Source organism: Terrapene carolina, unplaced genomic scaffold, assembly GCF_002925995.2.
Source record: "Terrapene carolina triunguis isolate 2854851 unplaced genomic scaffold, T_m_triunguis-2.0 Scaffold131, whole genome shotgun sequence".
NCBI classification, from domain to species: Eukaryota; Metazoa; Chordata; order Testudines; family Emydidae; genus Terrapene; species Terrapene triunguis.
Window position 1 is genome coordinate 4,306,581 of NW_020664482.1, and position 17,361 is coordinate 4,323,941.

At 44.3% G+C, this 17,361-nt stretch overlaps 1 protein-coding gene across 1 annotated transcript in view; it reads left to right on the forward strand.

Annotated features, from left to right (window-relative positions):
- Window positions 1-846: 846 nt before the first annotated feature.
- The window catches only part of LOC112116028 (integrator complex subunit 6-like), an 88,561-nt gene continuing 72,046 nt past the window's right edge, over window positions 847-17,361 (forward strand). The window contains exon 1 of the transcript XR_003369854.1: window positions 847-1,021. The gene's annotated coding sequence lies outside the window, so the exon portion shown is untranslated. The remainder of the gene's footprint in view (window positions 1,022-17,361) is intronic.

The following is a 17,361-nucleotide window of genomic DNA, read 5'->3' on the forward strand; positions in this document are numbered from 1 at the left end:
CCCCCCCCCCCTCTCCCAGTGACGTCATGACCCGCCCACCGCGCGCGCCCTTCGGCTCGCGCTGCTGCCTCTGACCGTTCGTCTCCCCCGGCGGGGGGGGCTGGGGCCGGGCGGTTCCCAGGGCTCGCGCCACGCGCCCCTGGCCAGCCCTGGGCCAGGCCGGGTCAACCTGTCGGGCTGACACCCTCTCGCCCCCCCCCCCCCCCCGGGGGGGGGGGCCCCGCCGGCCCCCCCCCCCCCCCCCCCCCCCAAGCTAATTAGGGCCAGTCACTGACCTACTTCACAGCAGGTGGGATGTCTCCTCTCCTCTGTAGGTGACCAGCCTCTGGTGGTACAGGGGCCACAGCCGACATGTCTGCGGTCCCCTAATCCTAGGATAACATCCGTGACTCAGAAACAAATGATACACTTAGGCCTGGTCTACACTACGACTTTAATTCGGATTTAGCTGCGTTAATCCGAATTAATCCTTAACCCGTCCACACAACGGAGCCAGTTACTTCGAATTAAAGGGCGCTTAAAATCGATTTCTGTACTCCACCCCGACGAGCGGAGTAGCACCAAAATCGATTTTGTAAATTCGAATTAGAGGTAGTGTGGCCGCACACCACCGAATTAATGTGGTTAAAATTAATGGGGTAGTGTGGCCGCACACCACCGAATTAATGTGGTTAAAAACCGAATTAATGTGCTTAGTGTGGCCGCGCACAATCGAATTTATACAATCTGTTTCCCAAATTCGAATTATCTAAATTCGAATTAATCTCGTAGTGTAGATGTACCCATAGTCTAGGGAACATGCCTGGCAGTGGCCCTTGGCCTCCCTGTGCTCCCCCCCCCCACCTCCCCCTGTTGTTTGTGACAGTCCCTTGTTGTCTCTTGGCTTTGTAACATGGAACTGTTTTTGATGGGACCGCATCTTCCTGGGTGGGCAGTACCCAGCACGGCAAGCGTTTGGTTCTGATTTGGGCCTTTAAGCGCGACTGTGTGAATGCGTAATCCTGATGGATCATTCCAGGCGGTAAGATGGTTAACAGCCTGCACTTTGTTTTCTGTACCAATGAATATAAGTAAAACAGACGAATGATTTAGATTTACATTGGCTTTTCAAACTGCAGGATTCCAGAATCCAGCGGTGGAGGTGATATATCTTGACCTTTTAGTAAAGCTTTTGATACGGTCTCCCACAGTATTCTTGCCAGCAAGTTAAACAAGTATGAATTGGATGGATGGACTATAAGGTGGAAAGAAAGTTGGCTAGATTGTCGGGCTCAACGGGTAGTGATCAACAGCTCGATGTCTAATTGGCAGCTGGTATCAAGTGGAGTGCCCCAGGGGTCGGTCCTGGGGCCGGTTTTGTTCAACATCTTTATTAATGATCTGGATGATGGGATGAATTGCACCTTCAGCAAGTTTGCAGATGACACTAAGCTGGGGGGAGAGAGAGATACGCTGGAGGGTAGGGATAGGGTCCAGAGTGACCTAGATAAATTGGAGGATTGGGCCAAAAGAAATCTGATGAGGTTCAACAAGGACAAGTGCGGAGTCCTGCACTTAGGGCTGGTCTACACCCAGCCGCTAGTTCGGCGGCGGGGGATCGAAGTTCGGGGTTCGACTTATCGCGTCTGGTCTGGACGCGATAAGTCGAACCAGGAAGTGCTCGCCGTCGACTGCGGTACTCCAGCTCGGCGAGAGGAGTACCGCGGAGTCGACGGGGAGCCTGCCTGCCGCGTGTGGACCGCGTCTGAACCGCGGTAAGTTCGAACTAAGGTATGTCGACTTCAGCTACGTTATTCACGTAGCTGAAGTTGCGTACCTTAGTTCGACTTGGGGGGTTAGTGTAGACCAGGCCTAAGGAAGGAAGAATCCCATACACCGCTACAGGCGGGGGACCGACCGGCTAAGCAGCAGTTCTGCAGAAAAGGACCTGGGGATTACAGTGGACGAGAAGCTGGATATGAGTCAACAGTGTGCCTTTGTTGCCAAGAAGGCCAAGGGCATACTGGGCTGTATTAGTAGGAGCATTGCCAGCAGACCGAGGGAAGTAATTATTCCCCTCTCTTCTGCACTGCTGAGGCCGCACCTGAAGTATTGTATCCAGTTTTGGTACCCACACTACAGAAGGGATATGGACAGAGGTGAAAGTAAGCCGGTACGGTGTACCAGCAAGAGCCGGTACACCGTGCCGGACTGGACCGCTTCCCTGGCGGTGATTTAAAGGGCCCGGGGCTCCCTGCAGCGGCCAGAGCTCCGGGCCCTTTAAATCCCCACCAGGGCTCCGGCGGCGCTTTAAAGGGCCCAGGGCTTTCTGGAGTGGCAGGAGCACCGGGCCTTTTAAATCCCCACCGGAGCCCTGCTGCCCCAGGGTAGTGGCGGCAGGGCTCCTGCAGTGATTTAAAGGGCCCGGAGCTCCGCAGCGGCCGGCGCCTAGGCCCTTTAATTCACCCCTGAGCCCCGGGGCTCCCAGCCGCCTCTGCAGCTGGTAGCTTCAGGGTGATTTAAAGGCCCCAGGGCTCACAGCCGGAGCCCCAGGGCCTTTAAATATTGAAAAGCCACGCCTCTTCCGGTTGAGGCCATGCTCCCGCTCAGGATTCTGGCGTACCGGTAAATCCTTTAAGTTACTTTCACCCCTGGATGTGGACAAATTGGAGACAGTCCAGCGGAGGGCAAAAAAATTGATTTGTGGGCTGTGGCATATGATTTACGAGGAGAGGCTGAGGGAACGGGGGTTATTTAGTCTGCAGAAGAGAAGAGTGAGGGGGGATTTGATAGCAGCCTTCAACTACCTGAAGGAGGGTTCCAAAGAGGATGGAGCTCGGCTATTTTCAGTGGTGGCAGATGACAGAACAAGGAGCAATGGTCTCAAGTTGCAGTGGGGGAGGTCTAGGTTGGGTATTAGGAAACACTGTTTCACTAGGAGGGTGGTGAAGCACTGGAATGGGTTCCCTAGGGAGGTGGTGGAATCTCCTTCCTTAGAGGTTTTTAAGGCCTGGCTTGACAAAGCTCTGGCTGGGATGATTAGTTGGTGTTGGTCCTGCGTTGAGCAAGGGATTGGACTAGATGACCTCCTGAGGTCTCTTCCAATCCTAATATTCTATAATTCTATGGTCTTTTATAAGTTACATGATGCACTCACTCTACTGACTACTGAAATACAGCCACCTCCATTGCGGAACACAGCAGCCATTTAATACTTCACAATAAAAATATGCAGCAGTTTAGGACAGGAAGTGACTTTATGTCCAGTTGTAATTATAGGGGGATTTTAAAATAGGAAGAAAGGCATTACACTGGAACTTAGCCAAGATAATAGTGCTAACACCCATCCTCTCACAAATGTCTCCTATGTGTCATACAGTCACTAATGTCTGCACCAGGAATTAGAATCTTACAACCACATATTATTTGCTATTTCAGTTTATCTTTAATTCTTAATATACAAATTTAAATCTTTTCAGAATCTCTGAAAATTTATGCAGTGAAAGTATAATAATGGCAAATATTCTGGTAATACATAATATTTCTCTTTGAGAGACTTAAATCAGCCAAACAGCTTAATGTTCAGTCTGTTAAAAATCAGCTGAAGAATTATTGTTAAACATTTATGCTGGCAGACTTTGAGTATTCAGAATACTTTTGGAAAGCGAGGACCCTTGTATTATGCACTAATCAAATATAGCATGTTTTCTTTGTTTGAAAACCTGTCTTAGCAGAAGTTCCCTAATGCAGTAGTCATGAACATGCTTCAAAAGTTGATCCAGCTCATTTATTAAAAAAAAACAAAAAACAGCTGGAATATTATAAAAATGCATTTTCTTTTTCATTTCCCTTTCAGAATAAAACGTCTAGTTCCCCAGGCCTCCTCACATACCGAATAACAATTGGCTCCACTGACTACTTGCTGCAAATTTGAAATGTGTGTTGATCTCCTGCCTACTCCTCCCAACCATGACACCTGCTTGTACTAGGTTATTTTGTTTACCGATCCTGTATTGAGTCTATTGGGTTGCAGGAATTACCATACTGGGTGAGACCAGTAGTTTGTCTAGTCTGGTATCCTGTCTCTGACTGTGGCCAATACCTGAAGCTTCAGAGAAAAGTGAAAAAACTCATACAATGGACAATTCTGCAATAACTTTCTCCTAGGGAGGTTTCCTGCTAACTCCAAGCAGTTAGGCCCAGATCCACAAAGGTATTTAGGCTCCTAACTTCCATTGTGGATCTGGACCTTAGTGACTGGCTTACATCTTGAAGCATGATGAGGGATTTTATTCCTTATATACCTTTATCCTAGCTAGTGTAACTGCACAAAATAAATCTGGAGCTTCACTGGTCATTTTTTATTTGTAGTGTGGTAGTACCTAAAGACCACAGCCCCATCATGCTGTATAAACATAACAAAGAGACAGTACCTACCCCAAAGAGATTACAACCTAATAAAAGGAGAGAGAATAGATGGCTACTTTCTGATTTTATAATTACATTGTAAGTTCTGCAAAGTAGGCACAAGATAACAGTGAGATGATAAAAAGAACAGGAGTACTTGTGGCACCTTAGAGACTAACAAATTTATTAGAGCATAAGCTTTCGTGGGCTACAACCCACTTCTTCGGATGCATATTGAGATGATACTAGTCAGACTACATAAGCAGCAGCCACAGCACCCCACCTGCCTAACCATTATCAAATATTTTCTAGGCATCATGGTATAGGAGAGTTTTAAGAAGGGATTTGAAGGAGGAAAATGTGGTGGCTTTGTGGATATTTACAGGGAGCTCCTCACATGGATAAGGGGTAGCATGGGAGAAAGCAGAAGATGCTTGCTGGAAAATTTTATAAATGGGCATTCAAGACAGACTGACATCATTTGCAGAATAGAGGCAGGGTTAAATGTCTTGATACAGTATAAGAGATAACAAGTAGGCTTTGAAGGGCCTTAAAAGTGAAGACAAGAAAATGCTCTTTGCAGTAGCATTTTGAATGGATATAAATGGGACAAGGTGGGATTTGTCAAGGCCAGAAAGGAGGAAGTTGGAGTAGTTGGGATGAGAGATGATGAGGGTCTGGATAAGGACTGATACAAAAGGTATGTCTGCTTGGGTTTTTTACTTTAAATTAATTGATTGCCAATTAACTTGAGGTAGTTAACACCCTTTTAAAGGCTAATTTTGACTTTCTCCCAATGTTTGTTCCAGGCGACAAATGTTTGTGGTTTACCATAAAGATAAGAGATGTGTACTTGGTGAAGACTACATCAAGTGACTGGCCATTTTGGTGCATGGGAAAATTAATCCCAGACTGCAGATCAAATGAGGAAGTGAGAGCAGAGACGTCGCAGTGCAGTCTCCTAAAATTTTCTCTGTAAACTTTGTCCATTGGGAGCACAAATTAAAGATAAGACATTGAGTTCACTCTCTTGCTGTGTTATGCAATATGCTTAATAAATCTATGCCAGGACTGTGCCAGTAGGGACAGTTAGGGCAGTTGTCCCATGCTTTATGGGAGCCCAGGCCTGGGAATTTCCAGTGACTGGGACTGTCCAATGCAGCACCATGTCTGGTCATGCCTGACGTAGATGCTGAGGGAAGTCAGCAGTAGGAAGGTGCTTTGGAATTATCATGGTGACAGTATAAGGAGCCTGGACCTAGTAAAAGTATGGGGCCAAAAAAGGGAATGGCAAAATAAGGAGCAGATATAAAGGAAATTGAAAGAAAATCAGGTGGACAAGTGGGAATCAGTTACAAGTAGTGGGGGGTGAAAGAAAAATAGTGGAGAGGGGAGCAGAGGCAAGGGACCTTCTGGGGGGGTGCAGCTCAGTGTTCATGAGGTTGTGAGGGTTGAAACTTTATTTCTATATCTAGTTCTGGGTCCTGTGAATCTTTGCTGATCCCATATCTTGGAGATCTCTCTGGGACTGCCATTTTGCAGCCTAAAAGCACTAGCCCATTTTTGCCATGTGAAGTATCGTATCTGGGTCACACTAGGAAAAGTAAGAAACGTGAGAGTGGAGACAGAAAACACAGAAGGCTCCTGAATGATCCCACCATGCATGTTTTTTCATTGCTGTGGTGACTACCCATTTGTTTATACAGTCTAAAATTATGGAGATTCATTACTTCTTCTCTGTGTGAAGTATTCTGTTACACTGTCAGAAATATTCTACTGTGCTCAGTTCTTCTACCACCTCTCACACTTGTATAGCAAGGTCCTTATTCCGGTCTTTGTCAGTCATGGCAAAAGGACTTATTGTATGTAATGGAATATCAAATCCTTCAGCATCCAGATATAGCGGAAGTGGCACTACAGATTCACAGACAGGATCCACCCAACTCCACAGAAAGGGCCTATATTGAATTTATCTGTATGCTATACATCTGTGATGTGAGTGAAACTCATTGTGGCAAAAGAGCTGGAATGCTTGATGGTGAAATATCTTACAGGTTATGAGAGGGCCTTCTCCTTATGTTTGCTTTGAGTCTTGGAAAGTTATTCTTCAAGAGATGGAACACAAACAGCTGGGGTTATTACACGAAAGACATGGCAAGAATTAAAGAGTTATAAATTGGGCTGGGGAAAGCAGGGTGCTGTCGGAGGGGGAGGGAAGACTTAAATATTATTTCTCTAACAAAAGTTTTATATTCAGTTTTTAATATATTTAGTTCTTAATTGCTGTGCAAGCATAGAAGCTTGTGCTTCCTCCCTGCAAATCATAAAAGGCCCTGTGTTTGGAATATTGCCATAAATCCTTGGCGTTTACATTTTCTTAGGAGTCCTCTGTTTTCTTTTCTATTCTGCAGCACAAGATGTCAAATGCACTCTTCCCTACAAATAGCTGTGATGGAGAGAGAAGAAAGAGCATCAGTATCTTTCTTGTTCTCTTTGGGAGAAGGGAAGAGGGAATGGTTTGTGTTATTCTCTTTTATTTTGGATGTCTGCAGAAAATGATCTGAGCTGTTCCAGTACATTCTGTCAGTGAATGCTGGTAGTGATCACAAGAGAAGGTTCTTTCATTTTAGAGAACCATTAAGAAACCCAAAACATTACATTAAAATTTTCTTATTTTTTACTTGTACGTGTTGCAGCATCTGAATTTTTCAACCACCATGATGACCTCCCACACACCCAGGTCTTTGCCGCTTGTGAGTTATACAATAATTTTAACTTTTGGTACAATATGTATGTTTTCTGTGGGTTATAATGTGGTCCCTGAGAGCCAGGCACCCAAGCACAATGGCGGGAAGCTGTATGTCTGTTCGAGGCATAATACTTCTTGGAAGTGGAGGAGGGGGAACAGTATACTGGGCATCAATAGTTGCTGCAACATGCAAAAACTACTTTAGGTGAATACAGCCTACAGCATTGCCCTCTCTAGATTACTGCACTGGAGACAATGCAGGTCAACCTCTTCTCTTGTGCTTCCAGGGTGAAATTCACCCTTGGTCACAAGGCCAGCACAAGGACTAGGTACCACTTAAACCCCTCTTTAGTCCTGATATGGGCCTTCTACAATGGGATCAATTTTGCATCCAGAGTACAGAAATATTATGCCTTACACAGATATAGAGCCTCCCTCAGTGGTGCTTGGGTGTCTGGTATTACACCTACCTCATGTGCAGAGGTGCTTAGGCACACCTGTACAAAGGCAGCCATACTGTAATTGGTGCTTTGATACCATGGTGATAGACATCTTTTAAAAACCTGAGATAGATAGAGATAATTTAGCATTATATAGGCAGCCATCATCTCTGAGACGTGTTAAGCCCATTTCTGCGGAGTCTGTAGGCTCCTGCTGAGAATCTCCATTGTCCTGCTCATCAAGAAGCTGCAAACTCAGCATGGGCTTTGCACCTCTCAGGGATGTACACATACATCTTTTGTAAATAAGCAGTTACCATTGTTTCATTAAACCTCTAATAACATCTTTATTTCATTTTCCTTCCAAACATGTTTACTTCAGCCACAAGATGATATTTATTGTGTTGTCTTGAATGCAAGAGGCTATTCTGTCAGATTTACGACTATTATAAAATATGATTCTATCTGCATACAAATGGATGCTAGGAACCTTACAGACATTTCCCCTATCATTACTGAATAAAGAAAGCAATAAAGAATCTAATATTTACCTTTGGGGAACACCTGCAGATCTTAAATTAAAACCAGATTATATACTTATCAATTAGATGTTATAAAAGCAAACACTTTGCAGATTCACATAAAATAAATGATCAAAATCTTATTAAAAAGTGACTGAATTAAAGGCTTCACTTAAATTCATAATTCACCTTGCATCTCAGTACTTCAAACCCTCCATGTGTGGAACTCCTATGGGCCTTTCAGGATCAGTGCAACCATCTGGAGGGGGAAGCAAGGTAGTATCACAGTGTGTTCTGCTGCCCATTTTACTGCCCAGGGTTTTGAGAGGGGTTGGAGCCTGACTTCCCCCCCAGAGCCTTTCAGGTGATGCCCTCACCCCATCATGTGAGGTCAGAGACCAATCTGTCTTCGGGATGTAATGAATCTTGCACAATTTCCAGTGTACTTCTTTCTTCCCATGGGTCTTTTCCAAAGGAGGGAACAATTTGGCTCCAAGAAAACAAAATGATGGCCAAATTCTGAGTCACACGAGTAAAGGCCCATTCCAGAAAGCCCTCCGCACATGGAGCTCCCACTGGCTTTGCTGAATGATGAGGATGTGGCAATGGTCATTAAAGAAGTGATTATAAAATAAATCAAGTGGAGTCAATCACCTTGGGCCAAATTCAGAGGTGATGTTACATGTTGGTAAGTGGATAAGGGAGGCTAACTAGCTGCACTCCCACCAGAAACCATAGTGTTGCTGTCTGTCCTCCCCAAGGTTGAATAACTTCTCCATCACAATGGCATACAATTTGCCCAATCCCAGAGTGGCTGTAGTGATGAATCATGGATTTGGGATTTTTATAACTTTCTTTTGAGAGTTGGGCCTTATCCTCTAGCTTCAGTGAGCATTGTAGGTACATAAGGAAGACAGGGTCATGCCCAAAATCTGTTACTTGCTCCTTTGGGCAAATCATAGCACTTGACTTGGAAAGCCTCCTCATATCTAGTACCTGACTTTAAGAGTCTGGGCATTGCAGAATACCAACATATGGATTGTTTTAAATTTTAATTTTTCACACACAACATACATTAGACACTTGTGTAGTATTTCCAGGATGTAAAAACTGCTTACTTATAACATACTAATTCCATAGAAGACTTATTCAGCAATTCTCATGTACTGCCACTAGAGGTAGGACAACCTGCCAGAATGAATAGCAAAGAAAAATGTTCCGTTTGAAGCTCTGACAATATTAATATGAGATCCTTCAAATGGTGTTTTTGATATGTCTCTTTTAAGGCCTGATTCTACAATCTTTATTCATGTTGCATAGCATTTATGTCTTAGAAATTAGTGTGACTATTTGTGGGATGAAGTACTACTTAATGTGAGTAAGGTTTACAGAATTGGGTCCTTAGTTAAATAGCAGCAAAAGCCAATTCAGGCTCAGTCTTTTAGAGCAGGTCCACATACAGACTTGTAACTGAAATATCTATATCAATTTTAATTCACACTTTTATTATGTTGGTGCAATTTTGCATTTGGACACTTTTATTCCAAAATAAGGATGTCCACATACTTGCACTGATGTAACAAAAGGTGTGAGTTAAAACTGATTTAATTATTTTGGTGCATGGTTGTGTGTAGACCAGCCCTTAGCCTTACTCAGTCATAACCCCTTCTGAAGGCAGTGAGAGTTTATCCTGAGTAAGGAATACAGAATAGGGTCGAGTATGGTATGTAAAGCCCTCAACATACTGGGATTTATAACTGCTTGAAACTGTTTTCAAACTTGACAGCTGTTGTAACTATGGTGTTACACAGTTGCAAAATTGTGTTGCAACTGTGTTCATTAGCCATTCTATAGACCGGGGTAGGCAACCTATGGCACACGTGCTGAAGGCGGCACACGAGCTGATTTTCAGTGGCACTGACGCTGCCCGGGTCCTGGCCACTGGTCCGGGGGCTCTGCATTTTAATTTAATTTTAAATGAAGCTTCTTGAACATTTTAAAACCCTTATTTACTTTACCTACATCAATAGTTTAGTTATACATTATAGATTTATAGAAAGAGACCTTCTAAAAACGTTAAATTGTATGACTGGCACGCAAAACCTTAAATTAAAGTGAATAAATGAAGACTTGGCACACCCCTTCTAAAAGGTTGCCGACCCCTGGTCTAGACCATGTAGATATAGTTTCTGGAACCTGATTTTTGGTTCGCATGGATGTTTAAAAAACAAAAAGCCTTTCCAGAGCAGTACTAGCTGTGACCATGTTGGAAAATAAATCTCAGGCGGGCCCTGTCTACACTAGAGATTTTAGGTGTTGTAGCAGGCCTGTTAACACAGCACCCAAAATTACTGCCATTTGTGCACTGGCACTGAAAGTACTGTTGGTTTCTCTGGGAAAGTTAACTGACCTGTTGCAATGCCAGTTTAGTCAACAATTGCCAGTGCTGCAGCTACGGCAGTACACTTATACCTCCCAGTGCTTTTACACACCCTTCAGTGACAGCTTTGACAACTAAGAGCATTGGTTCTGTAACTGGTCTCAGCTTTGCCTGGCTCCCCATCCAAGGCAGGCCCAAGAGCAGTACTCTATTCCAGGGGTGGCCAACCTATGGCTCTGGAGCCACATGTGGCTCTTCAGAAGTTAATATGCGGCTCCTTGTATAGGCACCGACTCTGGGGCTGGAGCTACAGGCGCCAACTTTCCAATGTGCCGAGGGGTGCTCACTGTTCAACCCCTGGCTCCACCCTTCCCGCCCCCTCCCCATAGCCTGCCATGCCCTCACTCCTCTCCCCCCAGAGCCTCCTGCACACCACAAAACAGCTAATCTGGAGGAGCGGAGAGGGAGGGAGAGGCGCTGGTGGGTGGGAGATGCTGTTGGGGGGGGAAGGAGCTGATGTGGGACTGCTGACGTATTAATGTGGCTCTTTGGCAATGTACATTGGTAAATTCTGGCTCCTTCTCAGGCTCAAGTTGGCCACCCCTGCTCTATTCTGTCTACTTTCAGAGCTGCCCACCACCCAGTGCCCAAAACAGCAAAGACAGATACAGAAGTATAATAGAAAATGCCAGTTCATTAAAGCTCTTTGAGGCTAGAGCTGTGCAGAGAACAGAAATTCCATTTCATGGAGAATTCTGAGATTTTGAAACTTGGATTGAAACCCAATAATTTAAAATTTTTCCACAAAAGATAATAGTGAACAAATTTAATTTACGAATGATTGAGACACTTTAACAAAATCAAATCATTGTTTCTATTTCAACATTTTATTTTAAGCAATATAATACAAAATTCAAAATGAACATTCATTTTGACAGGAATACTGAAACATTTCCTTGGGGAGGCGTTGACTTCACAAAGTGTTTTGACTTTGATGGAACTGTATTTTCTGATGGGAACTGTTTCCTCAATTTTTTTTTGACCAGCCTCACAGGGCATGTCTCCACTATGGGCGCTCTAGTAGACCACCTGCAGCCCTGCAGCTATGACACTGCTGTGCCTCAGTGTAGATGCTTCCTATAGCAATAGAAAGGATTTTTCATCAAAGTACTCCACCTTCCTGAGAGGTGATAGCCAGGTTGAGAGAAGAATTCTTCCATCAACCTAGCCACAGCTACACTACACAGTGCTTAACTGCAGCACTCAGGAGTGTGAATTTTTCACACTCCTAAGCAACATAGGTAGGTAGATCTACATTTTAAGATTAGACTAGAGCTAAGAAATTCTCCAGGGCAGTGCAGCTCCCTGTCCTCCCAACACAGTCTTGTGCTCTAGTGATAAAACATGATCCAGGCAATTCAGACATAAAAACCTATGCATTGATCTAGGGCTGTCTCCTATCAACAGTTTTGCATTCTCCAAATTTTTAATAGCTGTACTGATAGAATCCTACTGGCTCTTGTCACACAGGCTAAAAAATCTTTCTGAGAGGATAGAAAAAACACGGGGCCAGATTCTGATTTAATTTATCCCAGTGTAAACCCACAGTAATTCCATCAGCGTTACTCTGGATTTACATCAATGTGAGTTTAGAATCTGGCCCACAGAATTTATTGAAAGAAGTAGCGGTATTGACAGCTGACTTTTTCTCTCTGCTGTTGTACAGTCAGTAGCCTGAGTGTTCCAGTTTATTTACAATTTCCCCAGATTTGCACTAAATGTAAAGCAGTAATTTGATTGCAGAGGGCGTTTGGGTTTAGCTCATTGCATCCACTTTGTTAAGTATAAAGTTGCCAAGTTATTGTCTCCCAAAATTCAAGAAAATGGGTGGCAACTTCCCATTCTTTGTCCACAGTGTTAACATTTTCAAATGATGCAGTTTATTGTCAAGCTGACCTTTTTGATTTTCACAGCTAGGAGAACAGTTACATAAAAAGGATGAATGAACAACAACAAAAGAGGATGGTTGGGGTCACATAATCAGAAAACCGGAACCACCTTCAGTGGTCAAACTTTATAATTTCAGTATGGGAGGCAGCATTGTCTAGTAGTTAGACCGCATGATTGGGAGTCAGGAAATCTAGGTTCTGCCTTATACTCTGTGCGTGACCTTGAATAAATCACTTAGGTCCTGATTTTCAGAGATGTCAAGCAGCTGCCACTATCTTAAATACCTTACACTGAAGTAATAAAAACATTTTGCACTGAAATAATACTTTTCATTTGAGAATCTCAAAAAGTTTTATAATGATTGGTAAGCACCATTATCCTCATTTTACTGGTTAGGAAACTGGGGCACGGATAAATTATGGGCCTATTTTTCAGAGATACTGAGTGACTGTGACATCCATTGATTTCACTTTTAAAGTTTCTCTATCAGTAAAATGAGTATAGAAATATTGAACCAGTTTTCTACAGCCTCTTGAGATTCTTGGATGAAAAGCACTATATAAATCCAGGTTATTTTATTTTACGCTAATAGATAGAACTAACTATGTTGCTAAACTAAAATAATGACAAGCACACAGGAAATAAGAAAGAGCCATTGAGTCCTTTTTGCTTCTTTGTTTTGTTTTTGTCCAAGACACATGAGGCACTTTTGTACAGCCCTTCCTCAGATCAAACTCTTATAGAAATTCCCAATAACTCACATGGGAGTTTGCCCTGAGTAAGGACTGTAGAATCAGGCTGGCCGCCTTGCACTCCTCCTGTAGATGTTTGTGCTCCTTGATGCTTCAGTTGACTCTTTGGGAAATTATGTAACAGTTTTCCTTGGTTTTCATTGTTTTCTAATTTCATAGGTAACGCCCCTTTGGGATTTTGATTGTTTAGGAGAGAAAAGACTTTATACTTAGTTAATGTCACAGATTTTTCTCCTAGACATCTTGATACCAAGATTGCTGTTATGATGCAGCCTGAAGGCTTGTCTCCTTGTCAAGTTACTGTGTGGCAAGCCAGGGTGTGAATCTACAGTGCACCAGTTTGCCGCATAGTAACGTCTCATGTGGACAAGATCTGAAGTTCAATATGGAGCTTTTTGGTACTGTCTCCTTTGGTTTCTCATAATAAGAGACAATGATTTGATTCTTCTATGAGATCTCTATTCCTAATGCTCAAATAAGGGGCTCTGCATAGCTCCATCTCATAGTGGACAGCCTCTGCAAGATGCTTTGAGATTATAAAACCTGGCTTTAGGATAATTTGGGCTGCAAGATACCAGGTGGGAACTGCAATGACCCAGAGGTGATACACTCACTTTTTCTATGAGGACCAGGAGATAGCCAAGCCTGGAGTTCCTGCACCATATGTGAAGCCAGTGGTGCAAGTAGAAATCATTTCTTGCCAGTACTGCACTCATGGGAGGGACACAAGGAGGGACACAAGGGGGGACACGTGACCTCCCCATGTGACCCTCCATGTGACTCCTCCCTGCCTTGCCCCCAGCCCGGGGCTCCCACGCTCTCCCCGTCCCCTCCGACATCCCCCTTTGTATAGACAAACATCAAGATGCTTAACTACTCACTTTCCCCACAAATACACCTCTACCCCGATATAACGCGACCCGATATAACATGAATTTGGATATAACGCGGTAAAGCAGCGCTCTGGGGGGACGGGGCTGCGCACTCCGGTGGATCAAAGCAAGTTCAATATAACGTGGTTTCACCTATAATGCAGTAAGATTTTTTGGCTCCCAAGGACAGCGTTATATCGGGGTAGAGGTGTATGTAGTATTCAGTCTGTTTATATGGAATATGCGAGTTGGGTGAGGAGCCATTTCAGCATATGTATGACTTATTAAAAGACAAATTTTAAGTAGAACTGTATCCTAAACTGCTTTACTGTATTGTACCCAAACATTGCATTTCAGTGGAGGATTCAACTTCCTTTATAGCAACAGACTCCTGAAATTCTTACCAGTCCACAAAAGTGGTCCATAGTCATGCAAATAGTCCCATTGTCTTCAATGGGATTGAACAAATGATTAAGGGTTTACAGGATTAGGTTCCAAGTTTGTAAATTGTTCTGGATGAAATTGACAATGCCTGAGCTGACAGATCAGAAGGAGCTTCATTCGAATAAAGGTGGGCAGATGTGTGATAAGTCTTAGCTCCGTTTCTAAGATGAGGAACATATTTTCAGCAAAGTTCTTGGCAGATTCCTGAGGCAGCTGGTTTAAGGCTGTCAGTGTCCGGCATTATAATCTTCACTTATAGTTCTCTCACCCACAAAGCTGGAAAATTAAGCATTTGTTTTCTTTGTTTCGCTGCTCCAGTTCCAGTTAACAAAATGCGTTAGACTAGTTTGGCTGCAAAGAAGAATTCCGTGTACACTGGGGACAACACCTGATTCCTGTCAGGCTGTAGAACTGGGCTGACATCAGAATCCAAACATCTTCTGGTCAGTGCAAGCAGAGGCATTCCTCTAATGATTTGGACTTGATGTGATGCAGTATGGATGTCATGGATAATTCAGACCAAGGGGGAGAAACAGAATCAAAACCACTGTTTAAACACCTTCTGTCTCCCCACCCCTCAAGAGTCAAGTTTTGGCCGACAAAACAGTGGAGGTGTACACACTGCAGTGCTCCTCCTGCTGATTTAACTCTGCAGCTATGCAGACAAAATAAAACCACCTCAGCGAGAGGGATAGAGCTTTTTGCAACAAAGTTAGATTGACGCAGTGTCAGTGTAGACACTGCACTTGATTATGTTGCCGTAAATGGTCTCCAGGAGCTGTCCCACAATGCCCATCTTGACCGCTCTGGTCAGCATTTCAAACTCTGCTGTCCTGCAGCCAGGTACACAGGCATCCGCCCCTTCCCCTTTAAAAGGCCAGGAAATTTTGAAATTCCACTTCATGTTTGCTTGGTGTGGAAAGCTTCCCAGATGACCGTGGTGGCCCACACAGCAAACACTCTCATGCTTGGAGAACACCAGAGATGTTGGATCTTCTGGGTCTCTGAGGAGAGGAGGCAGTGCAGTCCCAGCTCCACTCCAGCCGTAGAAACTTCAATACCTGGGGTCAGATTTCTTGTGGCATGTTGGAGAAGAGCCATGAACGGGACATGCATCAGGGCCATGCGAAGATCAAGGAGCTGAGGCAGGCATACAGAAAGCAAGGGAGGCAAACGGTCACTCTGATGCTGCGCCAAAGACCTGCCACTTCTACAAGAAGCTAGACGCCATCCTCGGTGGCAACCCCACCATCACCGCCAAGAACTCTGTGGATACTTCAGGGGGGCTGGAGATAGTGACCAGCGGACTGAACCCCGAGGACAAAGTGGTGGATGAGGAAGTGGAGTTGAAGGATGAGGTGGAACAGGCGACAGGGTCGTCCAGCAGTGTGGCTATCCAGGACCTCTTCTCGTGTCTGGAGGGTGCAGGCCAGTCCCAGCACTCCAGCTCTGGCACGCATGATGCAGGAGATGGGAGCTTTGGTAAGTGCTCATTTTGATTTGATACTGGTTGTTTACATGAGGTAGAGCTGTCCTTTCTTTTGTTTTATGTGCTAGAAATGGGTTAAGGAATAGAAATTTACAAGAGTAGCAGTGTTTGTGTCTACTTCCCATTCCCCTATGCGGCTATGCAGTGGGGGCCCTGCGGAAAAGTTTGTTAATTCACACTGAAATTTCACAGGAATCCCTCAGAGAGATCTCTAGGAAACTTTCCTGGAGGTATTCGCCAATCCTGTACCGAAGGTTCCTTAGCAGAGCTGCTTTGTTTCTTCTCCCGCTGTAGGAAACTTACTTGTGCAGGGACCAAAGCAGCACACAGGCAAGCAGGATAGGGACCCAGCTGAAGCCGCATGCACACAGGAGATGCACTCTTGCATCCTTATTTACCCTCACAGGAGTGAGATATCAGTTTCAAGGATCCCCACCTGTGAAAAATAGTGGCAGCATTTACAATAGTGTCCCTAGTCGCTTGCAGTGATCCCCTTAAAAAGCCACCTAGACCCTTTGCCCCATCTTGGATCGTCTCCCCACACGCAAAACAGGGCTGAACTAACCATGTTTAGGGTGCTTGCTGAGTTGTGTGCTAGCCAAGGGAGAGTGAATGAGAAAGAGTTGTATTTAACTGTAATGATTCAATGCTGTGAGTGCACTCACAATACTGCATCTGTTTATTGTTTTTTGTGCTTCTGCAGATGTGTCCTTTTAGGGGAACCTCCAACACACTGGTGGAGTGCCTCTGTCAGATAAGGAGGCGACCCAGAAGGAGTAAGGACATGTTTAGGGAGGTGCGCCAATCATTGGACACCACAGATCATGAACACAGAGCATGGAGAGAGACAAAAATTGAAATTAGCTAGGAGAAGAAGAAGGGCCAGGAGCGTATTTTAGTGGGCGAAGAGCGAATGATAAAACTGATGGAAGACCAAACAGAGATGCTGAAGTCCCTGATTGCACTGCAGTCAAAATGCATGTGTGCTCGCCTCCCCTTGTAACTTATACAGAACTGCGTGCCATGCCCTCCTCAAACGCCACACACACATTCCTTGCATGTTCCCAGACAATCACAGTACCCCTTTCACTCCATCCCTTCAGACAGGTTACCTATTGACAGATGGACTTATCTATGAGCGCGTCCATTAAGAGAGTGCTCCTCGATGTCATGTCCCTTGCAAGAAATCAAATTCTGGGTACTGGTTATTGGTGTTTAATAAAAATGAACTTATAGAAAGAAAATTATTTTTTATTTTTCTCTTACACATGGTGGTTGCTGCTGGAATTCATACACAGTGGCTATTGTCACATTTGCAGACTACAATTATGCTCAGGAAGCAATCATCACAAGGGTCATTCCAGGTGGAAGTAAACAA